This window comes from Seriola lalandi, unplaced genomic scaffold (assembly GCF_002814215.2).
Source record: "Seriola lalandi dorsalis isolate HSWRI2012SDOR001 ecotype SW California unplaced genomic scaffold, Sedor1 jcf7180002054997, whole genome shotgun sequence".
Taxonomy (NCBI): Eukaryota; Metazoa; Chordata; class Actinopteri; order Carangiformes; family Carangidae; genus Seriola; species Seriola lalandi.
The window spans coordinates 28,483-40,797 of NW_019525546.1; the positions used below are offsets into that span (position 1 = coordinate 28,483).

The window sequence follows — 12,315 nt, forward strand, 5'->3', positions numbered from 1 at the left end:
GCCCTTTTCTCTGCATATTATTTAATATTATAAATCTATGAGGTTTTTAATTAGAAGGACTATTCATTTATTTAGCTAGTTAGGAATTATTATAATATTGTTATTTTCTTCATTATGTGAAATTATTCATGTGAAAACGTTAACAATGCTCATTACTGGTGTGTGCAAGCATGTTCATCGCTGGTGCTCAGCACATAGAGTACAGTTTGTTCCTCTTTCCCCTACTTCCATCAGAGAACGGCTTTCATGAGGGCCCCTGGAGTTGGCAGCAGCTCGACTGCTGCTATCATCTTACAGACAGAGAGGGTTGGGGTGGGGGGAGAGGGAATATAGGGACAAGACACAAACAGAGTGCAGCTGAGGGGAAGAGAAATATGCAAAAAAAAAAAAAAAAAAAAAGGTTGCACCAAGGGCAGGCGGTATGACAGGTATAGAAAACAAACAGGTTCAGATATGCACCATTATATGGATTCGGCTGTACAGTCAGTCTGGGTATAAAATGGATTTCATCTGTCACATTAATCAAAGCACACTTGCATTGTGAGAAAAAGGTGGGTGAAGAGACACACACCAACTACTGCATGTGTCACAAATATTGCGCTGGAGCAAACACTTCTCATACGTGGATATGTTTCCTCATCTTTTCATCCCACCTCTGTAGTGCTGTGTTTGAAAATCTCCTCCAGCTTCAACACATATTTGTATATTTATTACAGATTTTAAAATATTAGATATTTAATTTGATTATCTTTAAACTTAAACTGTTTAATTTATTCTTTCTCAGAGCAACCCCTCTGAAATGTATTTTCTAGAGCTGACGTAACCAGTAAAGTTAGGGAAGACCTTGCTGTCATGGCAACATTCCTAAACACACTCAGTTCCTCTGGGCTTGTCTGACCAAGTTGACATCATTGCAAGAAGCACATGCCAGTGTTTCTCTCAAACACGTAAAGCTGTGGAGAACCCTGGGAGTGAAAATAGGCAGTCTGTATCTTTCCTGCTTTCATGTGAGATCAACAACGACAGAAGAGCGTGCGTGAAGTGTTACCAAGAGGTGCAATTCACGGGGGTGACTGTGTTGCACATGTCTGCCTCACTTTCAAAACAGTATGCAGTGCCCAAGATTACACGTACACTGCAAATGTGTTCAGGAGCAGATAAGCACATTCATCATATGGTCCGCCAATGTCAAGTCAACTTTGGGAGGGGTTTGGAGGGGCACCAACACACAATCCAAACTCAAACTGAGGGCAATCTGCATAAAAGTACAGGCATCAGGTTTTGCTTATGACTCATTAGCTGATTTGTCCATTATTCAGTCATCTATTTGACTTTACACTCACCCGTCCACCCACACCCAGGTTGGTAGCATTTGCCATCAGGCATGCTCAGAAACTTTTGTCTCCTCTACAAATAGTTTAAAATTAGTTGGTTTTCTGCTTTAAAGATGCTGGTTTGAGCCCGGCAGCAAGTGGGTTTTCTTCAGTCTTCTGGGAGTCGAGCATGCTTCGCTATTTTATGCTATGCCAATTGTTATATATTGCCAGATTCATGTCTCTACACTAAACTGCAGCAGTGAGGGTTGTGAAACTATTTCAAGCTTACAGGACTTCTACTGTTATCAGTCACAAGGTGGAAAACAAGCGTTAAGTGGTTATGGGTTATTTTCTCTTATTGTGAAATGACTGGGGGTTCCGTCAGCCCGGTTTAATCCTGACAATTATCACACTGTACTAGCATATGTTTACATTTTTCTTTTCCTTATGTGTAAGGCCACAACTAACAATTATTTTCATTTCAATTAATCTGCTGGTTATTTTATAGTAAAGAAAAGTAATCACAGTTTACTAAACTGGAACCAGAGCTTATTTGGCATTTTAGGTTGAAAAATTTAAAATGAATCCATAGTGGTGAAGATTAATTTTCTGTCAATTTACTAAAACAACTTGTCAGTGCAGTTTTACTAATCAGTTGGATGAAAAAAAAAACAACAAGATTAAATTGTCACGTTCCTGCTGGATTCAAGTCCAAAGTTAACTGCTCATGCATGCTACAGAGCTTCTGAGAACTGAAAGCAAATTAGTCTATAGACTTGCACTATAGTAAGTAAGTATGGACACTGAGCCTTTCAGCAGTATAATGATTACAGTCTTGTTACTGTATAACCATTATCTGGGGGAAGAGCTTCCATGACAATAAATGGCTGTGCCAGTTCACACTCTGGTACTACAGAGACCTAAACTCTCAACTCCTCGTCTGTTAGTACAGAGACAAATCACCACATGTAACAATACAGTCAGAAGGAGAGACAGAGCTAGAGACACAGCAGAACGACGGCGGAGGAGTGAGGACAAAAAGCGAGACTGAGAGAGCAATTGAAACTCAAAAGACACACTCAAGGTCAGAGATATACGCTATCAGACTTCCTGCCTCAACTAGCCATGACAGTAGTTTCAGCTGTAACAGTAGTAGGCTCGTACACACAGGACTCAATGGAAACTGTAACATCAATTCAAATGGAAAACGCTACTACGTCACATGGCAAAGTACTCCAGCATTGTCAGAGCAAAGCACAATGCATTACTGGGACAGAAAAACAGGGATAGGACCCAGACCATGCAGGGAGGAAAAACTTTTGGAAAAATAAACATTTTGATATCTTAAAACTCTTGACGGTTTCATAGCTTAAGTGAATAAATAGTCTTATATTAGTTAATGCGAGTGTTGGTTTCTGATGTTGTGAGCCAAGCAGTTTGTGGATTTTCTGCTCTGGTTATTTTTATACTGAACCAATTCCTATCATGTATTGCCAGATTCATGTCTCTACACTAAACTGCAGCACTGAGGGTTATGAAACTATTTTAAGCTTAAGCACTGTTCAGTTTTTACTACCCAGAGTACAATTCTGTTGATATGCAATATTAATCATATCCTTGCTTACTGTGCAAAATTGCATTTGGCGGTTGGCAAAATGGGCCTATTGAACACTATGAGAGCTGGACCTTACTGTTTTAGTGACACATTGCTTATTGTGGATTAACGGTTCAGTTCAAGGCAAACGGAAAATGGTGAAGCAGACGCTGATAAATAACTAATGAAGAAAAGTCCTCACACAGGATTTATGATTTTGCTAAATTCTGTTGTCAAAATAAATGACTCCAACTTTTAAAGTGACCAAAATGAGCTGTTGAATTTTGTGTTTTGCGCACAAACACAACTATCGGACACCTTCTCTAACCTTTTGTCCAGTCCTGTATCTTCTTATCCTCCTTCCTCTTCACACTCTCCGTCTTTCTCTCTCTTCCATCCACTGTTCTTCCCTCTATGGGTGTGATCCCTGTGGAGGAGAACAGGAGACACCGTTACTTGCACTGTATCCATTATTATATTTTATGTTTAATGTGGCATGATAAAACTTAAAAAACTGACCAAGCCAATCTGATAATCTAACCTCTAAAACATATCTGAACTTAAGTTGACAGTGGATGTACTGAAATGAGGGAGCTGGTTGCCATCCAAACAAAAGATTAATATATTCAGTATGGAAAATTTGACATGGCAGATGAAGCGTGCCAACAGCATCCAGCAATATGTTTCATGTTGAGTCAGACACATCTGCACAACAATCAGTAGACTGACTCTTTTTCTCATGCAGACTCCTTCATTTAGTCATAAGGTAAATAATTATTTATTATTAATTAGATAACGATTTTGGAGACGAGAGTAGGAAAAGCAACAGGGTTTAAGCGGAGTACAGAAAACCTTAATTGTACACATGACAAGGAAATTTTGAGATGGCTGCCTTACTGTCTCACTTCATGATTTTTTAAATCACAAAATTTCTTTTTCATCTAGTGTCTTAACATCAAATAGTGCTTATTTTCACTAGAATTTTTTTTGTGAAATCCAATTTAGACAGCTATTCTTCTAATTTACAAATTGCTCAAGTAATTTATTATTATGCAAAGATTAACTGATTTTGAGTCTTCCAAAGTCTAAGGTGAGTATTTTTGAGATTTGGATTGTTGATCAGACAAAACAAGCAACTTAGAAGAGAAAACAGGTGGACTCAGAATAGAAAAACTCTTACACTCAGACATTTGTAATAAAACATCTTCATTGCTCTTGGCTGATCTCTTTCTGTTGCCAAAAAGAAATGTCTTCCAATTAGTGTCCTATTAGTTAATAATCAGACTGTAGCTTCTCCCTGACTGAGTGTTAAGTTTAGCTGTACTGGTCCCGGTGGGTGTGCAACTTAGCCTGCAGGAGAAAGTCTAATCCGATAATGGGATTACAGCACAGCACGTACCTTAGCTATAAACAGACAGACACACAGAGATGTTGAAACAACTTAGACAGTCACCACGGCTGCAACATTAAATGTTTAACTATCTGCCACTGTTTTCGTTTGATAGTTGCATCGTGGCAGTGTTTTTTCAGTATCAATCAAAGACAAGATGATTATGCAAGATTCTGCAAAAGCAAAAATATGTTCTGTAGGATGGAAACAATTACTGCATTCAAAAAACTAAGATCCAAAATATTCAGCAACTAAGAATTATTTTGTTTAACAAAAAACTTATTGTGCTCAATTACTGTCAAACAAGCAGAGGCATCCCCTCAAAAGCGCACCAACTCATTGACATCAGTTAAATCTAATGGATAATTTAGTAACTGGCCAGGGGACAACAAAAGCATAAAATTAGCCACTGGTACATTTACAGTGATGTCGATCAATGTGCATTGTCTCTGTAAAAATGAATGAAAACAAACAAATCTTTTACCATGTCCTGGCCTGAAAGAAACCACCACATCTGGTTTGTCTGGTAAGTGTCAGAGGCACATTTCAGTATAATTTAGAGTTACATATCTTACAAACAGCACTGAGCTGCTGTGAGCAGCAGTGATCAGAGCTAATACTGTAGCTGTGCTATAGGATATATATATATATATATATATATATATATATATATATATATACACATATATATATACATATATACACATACACACACACACACACATCTTTACTACATGCTGAAGTTTGAGCTTTAGTGTTATGTGTGGAATTACAGTCTTTGAGGAACTAAAGTTTGAAAATGACCAGTGAATGAACTGTGACTGCGTTGCCGCTTGACACTGCCATGAAACATCCCAATGTCAGATATTTTTAATTCCCACACAAAAGAGGCTTAAATTTCCCTAAACTATAATGGTAAATGTGTATAAATGACAGATTGGATAGGATTTTTGCCTTAATCTGTCAAACAAACCATAAATGCAAACAGAGTTACAATCTTTTTTTTGCTACCACCCTTCTCCTTCTGTTCCCACACTTCCCCCATCTCCTTCCTCCACTCCTTTCCAACCATCAAGTGCTTCAGCAGATGGCTCTGGGTTCAACAACAACAACACCAACAGAGCACGGTGGGGGCCCTCCTGGAGAGCACACATACACACCATGGACAGCATCTGTTTATGAATGGACCAACAATTGCCCATCCCCCGACAGCCACAGCTGACAGAGGGAGGGGGACACCTCCAGTCACCAAAAGCAAAAGAGGGAAAAAAGAAGACCAAAGCAGTCAGAACAGCAGGAGGGAAAGACAGAAAAAAGAAAATCAAATTTGCGACTCCAAATATGTTTATGGTTTGTTTTATCTATTGTAGTCAGGATTGTGCTGAAAACAAAAAAACATTTAAACCAAATTCAATCCAAGACCATACATTGCACTTAACAGCCAACAATATGTATCTGCTATAAAATTAAGATTATTATCTAAGATTTTTTTTTAAAGATTTTTTTTTTTTTTTTAAATAATTTTTGGCCGAAAAAGATGATGTGCAAAGTCTTTTTATCCACTGCCATAGTTTTAGGGGTGCAACTAACTTAGCATCATTACATTATCAATTGATCTGCCTATTAAATAAATATTTAGTCTATAAAAAAAGAAAAGGAAAAGGCTCCCCGACCATAAAGGTGGCACCTACATATTGCTTGTTTTGTCTGACCAACATTCCAAAATCCAAAGATGTTCAATATTTTTTCTTTTACAAGGACGACACAGAGAAAAATGCAAATCCTAACTGAAAAATTAAAGAGACTGGACACAGAAAATAAATTTTATAAAGTTTAAATTTTTATGCCAAGTTGTAAAATCCCATCTCATAGTATTCTAAAGCGCTGTGAAGAGTCTTGCCATCTTATGAGCCTGAAAACTCATGGATGTATAATTTCAAACTACAATTTATAGTTCATACTTCATCTGCAATAATTCAAAACATGTAGTAATTGTGGCTTTTGGTACATACGTGATTACTGTTACTGTTCATTAATGAGGCCCTTACAACAGACTCATTAAATCAAACAGGAAGATATAATTGTCTTCCCCTGTTGCATGACTACAGGTACTTGCGAAGAAGAGTCTCTGCAGTAAGTTCAGCATGTACAAAACTGCAATTACAAGGTTCACTGCTATTATTTTCATGGGCGTTGTGAATGAAACTGAAGATGTGAAATGATATTGAGAGGATAGATTTCTGTCCAAGTTGCCACAAAATACATTTTAATGCTACTTTGATTGTGTTACTGCACTCTACAATAAATTTCAGACAGAAAAAAGGGCTGCCGTTTTCATTGTAACATACACAACATCACCAGACTGCAGTAGAGGCATCGCTTTCCAAAAATATCTTCTCTCTAAATATGGTCTTTGTTGTGTTTAAAGTGGATAAAATAACAATCTGGACAGTTGATTCCACTATTAAGCCTGTGCTTTTTGGTTTTTCCATCTTGAGACAGAGGGAGGGCTGAAAGGGATAAAGAGCAGCAGAAAGATGAAAGAGGAACATAGTTGTAAAAGGTCACTAGTGACAACATTATAATTGTTGAGAGCACATTTGAGCTGGGTCATGAAAAAAATGCTTATTGATCCATCTTTATGTTCATTATTTTGCCCGGAATTTCCCTTTTAACTTGAGGGAATATTGCTACATACAGTTTAAAGCTACTTCTGCCCTTGTGAGCTTCATAGTGTAGACAGATTTTTTTGTCTCCCACTTCCCTTTTTTCTGACTCCTTTTCTGCCTGTTATCAAATAAAGCTGAAACACTTTAAAAATAATCAAACTATATTTGGATTCCTGAGGTGGTAGAGATCAGAAGTCTGAGACTAAACACTATTGCATTCTTAAACCCTGCAAGATTATTTTCGCCCCCAGCAGTGAGTCATGCAGTGAAGCCAGCAAAGACTGTTGAATTTATAGAAGACAGAGTATTGATTGCATTTGTAGCCTTGTGGAAGTAGCCATTTTCAGACAAACACACCAGACATACACCCAAACATAACCCGATAGACAGGAGCATCTAAACACACTCAACGGGTTCTCTGTCCCTGAAGAACCAAAACTGGAGGGGTAGTCGCGTGGCTAATTTGCATGTACAACGCCACATCATTTGCATCAATTTGCATTAGTATGTTCTCACAGAGGACAGACATTGGAGGCTCCGTTCAGGAAAGCCATCACTCAATTAGTGAACGACAGCGGGTATCTCTTCATCACAAGCAGCCCAACAGGGAGGGCTCAAAGAGGCTGACATTGCAAGATGTGCCATTTCCAGTCTGGCTGTATTAAACCTGTCGTTTCAGCCGAGAAGTCAAGATCGGGCCAGTTCATTTCAGGTCATGGTAACTTAAGAAAGGTAATATAATATTTCTGGCAGAAAAAAGCTCTTTAATTTTGATGCTGGCAGAGGAGGGTGGGGCAAGTTGTGAATCAAAGTATTTCCTGCAGCAAGGCGTTTTACAGGTTTAGTTTTTTTTTTTTACACAACTGAAGTCAAGATCAAATTAATTGTGGTATATGGCAAATTCAGTTTACTTCAAATATGTACACAGTTAAAGATATTTCACTATAACTGGGTGGTTTTTCAAAAAGACAAAGCTATGACATATGACAACCATAGTAAGCCATTACGCAAAATTATGTTAAGGAAAGTGCAAAAATTACAAATTGATTTTCATTTTTACAATAAGTGGATATGTGGCATCAATCCACCTGTGACTCCATGGATTGCAGAAATTTGTATTACATGTTTAAATCCAAAACCATTATACCACTGATTAAATGGAATTATGGTCAAACTTTTGTACTCAACTCTTCTGCCTCAATCTCAGCTACACTAATTTGATTCAAATAAATTGCAAAGTCAAAGACACAACTGTCCATCCACACCGCTTAAATTATTTGTTCGCGTAAAATTGGCTTTCTGTGGCTTGCATCCTGTTTTGAGCCTGCACAGGTCAATGGTATCAAATGCTCCATTCCAGCTCCTTGCTTGTTCCAGTCTCATGACCACCTGCAGGTGTGGCTTTACTGCTCAGAGGGGCAATGGTCAACTACCTGATCCCCAACCAATGTAGCAATGCTGCAAGACGTTAGGAATTTATAGCACTGCAGTATTAAATTCTCAACACAACAATCTCAAGTTGGCTATCTAAGCATGCAGCCATTTTATGTAAGTTTACAGTGCAACAGATTCAACAGTTGATGTTTTTTGACAAGAATGACAACATGTTTAGAGAACTGTAATTTGGTGAATGGAGCCTGACAACAATCAAAACTGAAAGTGAAGCCAAACAGCACATTGTTCTACAAAGTCAAAGGAAATAACATTAGTCACAACTAATTACACGTTATTTTGTCATTGTGTTATGACTACGAATTCAACAGGCTCAAACCAATAAACTGAATCTGTGACTATCTGTGAACAAGCTGGATGGTGAGGCTGTGTCTAGAAACTCCCTCACCATTTAGTTTTGCTTATGTACAACTACAGGGCTTCAGAGGAGGAATGTTGAGCTCTTATTCAGTTTTCATCCACAAGTATGTAATCCTCGTTGTTGCCACAAATGCTATAAATATATCAAATTTATGATACTGTGGTTTGCCTTTTACAAAATGCTAGCCGTAAACTTTAGGACAGGACATCTGCTTTTTAAAAAAACATAAAACCACTTCCCAAAAACTATGAATTGAAACTGAAATTGAATTGCCTCACTGTGTTATTTATGGAACAAAAACAGTTTCCATCCAATTTACTTAATGAAAATGCACACATCCCAGAGTTAAGCTGAGTTATAGAGGGAAAAACATATTTCAGGCTCATGTAAAAGATCAGATGAAACATGATCCATGAGCGACAATTCATTTAAATGTGAGTCAGAGATTCAGCTGCAAATATGACTTGCTACATGAAAACCATTTCACGTTGTTATACATCTAAGGGTATCAATATTACTTCCCCTTATATTACTTCAGCAGCAGTCACACACAGCAAATATGCAACAATGCTGGGAAAACATGAAACATCATCTGTCTTAAGCAACAAACTCCAAACAAACCAGCACAATAGAATACTTTATGAAGCCATTAGCGAAACAATATCTTCACACAATGAAACACAGCAAATATATTTTAGCAGACACGGGACCCAGCCAGTGTTTAAAACAAGGCAGTTGACAAGTTTTACATGTCTTGTTTGAACAACATACCCCAACGCCGACAACAGACACTTTTGGAGATGAGAACTGTCAAAGAGCAGTGAGTCGATGCACCAGCTCTCTATAATTACAGCACAATCATAATAAAAAGGAAAGGGAAATTGAGCATGACAGCTAAGATTCATAAACAGATTTTGGATTTAAAAACAGAAAACGCATTTAGCGCGACTCTTAGTGCAGTGTGATGGACTAGTTGTGGTCCCTGCCTCTATTGTGTGCGTGCATGTAGACCAACTGTATGGACACAATGAGCTGCACAAACACCTCTCCACACACAAAACATCAGGACTCTGGCTTCTCATTTAGTGATTTTAAAACAGCAAAGCTTACTCAGCACAATACGGCCTAGACCAACCCAGACCCTCCAATTCAATTCAAACGGAACTGCATGTGCTTGCATAAGCAGCAGCTGCCCATCCTGTGTCCCCCTGACCCACACACACACCCCTTTAGCAGCCCACCGCACACAGACACACACAGGTCCTGCTATGATCTAAAGAAAAGTGGCTAGAAAGGCGATATAAACGTGTACACCTGCTCTTAAATTAAGCGTGCACGTATGTGTGTGTTAATGTTGTCACACTCACCTGTTAAGATGCTTCAGTTTCTTTGGTGGCAACAGCTTCCAATTCCGAATCTCTAAAAGAGAAGGAAGAGATAAGAAGGTTAATCTCTCAGATAGCAAAGACATTTACTAAAACACACCTCAACTACAAATAAAAGATAACCTCTGGGTGTGACACAGTTTTATTGGTTTATTGTGACTTAACCCATAGTAAGAAACAACATGTGAGAGGGTTACACAGATAGATGCTAAACCACAAAATGGTAAACATCTGTCCGCCATGGTGCACAGGTTAAAAAACATGCACCTCACCCACACCATCTGCATAGGGACAAACATGCACAAACAAACACTGAGACTCTAAACCAATTACTATTTGTATTTCAACTCTGCGATGTGGAAATGCCGGTTGAACTACATAATACGGCAAAGCATGACCAGGGCCCCTTAAGCGCAAGCCGTGGAAAGTGAATATAAAATGTGTGTCTGAGAATTACAGATAAAGACACAGAGTGAACGTGTGTGCGTAGGTCAGAGTTACAGATCTGGTCCTGATCGGCCATTATCTCAGCTGTTGCCTGACTTACAGCTTAACCAACATGGCTTCTCTCGAGCCTGGTATTTTTTCCACCACAGCCAAGACTAACAGTGACCTTAACATGGCATCTAATTCCAGTCGTTGCAATTAAAACATTATGTGGCTTAGTCGCATTTGCAGCGTCGTCAGGCGAGTGTAAAAACTTAGGTGAACACGACTGCAAAACCAGCATAGCGGAGGTCTAGTGTTGAGCTAACCAGCTGCTCGTCTCTGCCGACAGAGGGTGTTAAACGCTCTGATCGAAATACAGCTCTGCAGGTTAACAATTTCACCCCCAGATCTACATTGTAACCACCTTTCACCAACAAAGTGTTGGATGTTTAATTATATTTGAACCACCGCGTCCCATGTGCAAGTCATAAAAAAGCAGGACAAGCAGTCGGAGTCACCACCGAACAACCTACGTCGTCAAATTAGCATGGCTGCTACAGCTAGCTAAAAGCTAACGTTGCGAAGAAGCTAGTTAGCCTACCCGGTCTTATTTTAAATGTAGCAATTATGGTTTTAAATAAACACGGGGGTACAAGGAATTCACAAACTATGTTTGGTTGCTGATAAACAAATCTATGAGACATTGATATGTTACAAAATACGCAATATTCTTGACAGAAATGTACGCACAGCTGGCGAGCTAGCGTTAAGGTTAACCAATGCTCGTACTAGTTAGCGTTAGCACAAGGTTAAGCTTCCGACGAATACAAGTATTTGCCTGTCACAGGCGTCTTGAAGTGTTAAATTGTCTGCAGGCTAACGCAATCCCCTGGTTTGTCAGTCGATGCATTTTCCATATACTATTGCAAACTGCAATGCAACCGAGCCGTCTCACCAAGTAAGATGAGCAGGAGGCTAACTGGCTAGCAGAGATCAGTCATGGCTAACTAAACAACAGCGGCTGTTCAACTTATCTACCCCAGCCCCCGGTCTCCCTGCTTCTGACTCTCTATGTACATTAGCTCGACAAAAGAGAAGGTCCTCTGTTAAGAAATCACCGTAAAATCAATCTCACCTCATTGAAGTATAAAGTGCAACAGAGTGGAAAGGAAAGCCGACTGTAAGGCTAAAAGAAATTCAGCGCGTTTGCAGCATCTACGAGGGGAGGAATTCGTCCTGCATGATCGCCATTTTCTTCACTCGCTGCTGGCTAAAACCTTCTTTCGCTTGAGCTCTGCTTTCCCCTCCTCTCTCTCTCTGCATTCACTTCAGCTCTGGCTCAATGTGTGTATGTGTGTGTGTGTGTGTGCTTCTGGAGGGGGGGAGACAGGGCAGGAAACACGTTCACCACTTCCTCTGACTGAGAAAACCAAACACAGCCAAAGGTAGGTAAACGGCGTTGATAGAAATGTACAGTAGAGCTAAAAAAAAAAACCGGATAAAAAAACCCCATGAAAAAAACGAGTTTAATGAAGACAACACAAATTAGGCTTGCGTTATTTAAAATAAATAGATAAATAAATAGCCTAAATGTTCTAAGCACCAGAAAGTATCTCCCATTACTGATATGTATCTTCCAAGGAACAGAAATAAATGAATAAAAAAATAATGAGAACATAACTGTAGTGTCCTCAATAGCACACAAAGTCCTTGTAGAAA

General features: G+C 38.9%; 1 protein-coding gene across 5 annotated transcripts in view; it reads right to left on the reverse strand.

Moving 5' to 3' along the window:
* LOC111647512 (trinucleotide repeat containing adaptor 6A) overlaps positions 1-11,941 on the reverse strand; it is a 32,742-nt gene extending 20,801 nt beyond the window's left edge. For 4 of the 5 annotated variants that reach the window (XM_087171402.1, XM_023397126.2, XM_087171403.1 and 1 more), the window contains exons 1-3: positions 11,732-11,941; positions 10,150-10,201; positions 3,239-3,337 (exon numbers count right to left, since the gene is read on the reverse strand). The gene's annotated coding sequence lies outside the window, so the exon portion shown is untranslated. The remainder of the gene's footprint in view (positions 1-3,238; positions 3,338-10,149; positions 10,202-11,731) is intronic. The other variant, XM_023397125.2, reaches the window with a different exon arrangement.
* Positions 11,942-12,315: the final 374 nt, after the last annotated feature.